Here is a 1,102-nt window from a genome sequence, read left to right as displayed (position 1 = left end):
ACAGACACAAAAGGATCACGCGATTCTATTCCAACATGATCGAGAACCGACAGATGATTAGCCATGCGGTGACAGCGCATTTGGACCATTTTCACTGAGAGGACGGGAGGTAGCCATTGACGCCGGTGAAACCCAAACACACAGCTTGCCATGGAAAGGAGTATGAAGGATTGGATGAAGGCAGTAGGAAAGTAGAGATTCAAAAGGAGCAAAACATCTCCATACACTCATCTGAAATTTTCACCAATGAATTACATAAGTATCTCTATCTTTACTTTGTGTTTTATTTATCTTTTTAATTATTAAAACTCTATCACCCATTTGAATCCGCCTGACTGAGATTTACAAGGTGACCATAGCTTGCTTCAAGCTGACAATCTCTGTGGGATCGACCCTTACTCAGGTAAGGTATTACTTGGACGACCTAGTGCATTTGCTGGTTAGTTGTGCGAAGTTGTGAAAAAGAGTTAAGATTGCAATTGTGTGTACCAAGTTGTTGGCGCCATTGCGTATCACAATTTTGTGCACCACCTTAGCATAAACTTCCATCCCAAATCCATATAATTCATTTCACCATCCACAAAATTCAATCGATTACCCACAAGAGTCATACCACTTTCAGAACACACAACCACAAAACAACCAATTCCATTCACAAGCCAACCCCAACCAACCATCACAAACTACCCAACCTCCTTTAGATGGACTTTCTAGGATGGAACTCATCATTGAAGAACTCAAAAAAAGTAAAGAATATGATAGACTTGCTAGGATAGAACTTGTTCATACCCTGGGTCAAGCTGTCCGACCCGGGATGCTTAGCGACAAGCTGACCGACCTCTTCAGGCCAAATGCCCGACCTCTTCTCAAAGAGCTCGGCCAAAATGCCCGACCTCTTCTCAAAGAGCTCGGCCAAAATGCCCGACCTCTTCTCAAAGAGCTCGGCCAAATGCCCGACCTCTTCTCAAAGAGCTCGGCCATCTCGCCAAAGGAGCCCAAAGCAGGCCCAAACGAAGGAACACAGCCCAACCTAAAGGCAGCTAAAGCCCAGAAAGATAATGGCGGTTCCCTTGAAGATAAGATGACCTCACTTAAAGATAAG

The sequence above is a fragment of the Arachis duranensis genome, chromosome 4 (genome assembly GCF_000817695.3).
Source record: "Arachis duranensis cultivar V14167 chromosome 4, aradu.V14167.gnm2.J7QH, whole genome shotgun sequence".
Taxonomy (NCBI): domain Eukaryota; kingdom Viridiplantae; phylum Streptophyta; class Magnoliopsida; order Fabales; family Fabaceae; genus Arachis; species Arachis duranensis.
Note: the sequence above shows the minus strand (reverse complement) of the source record.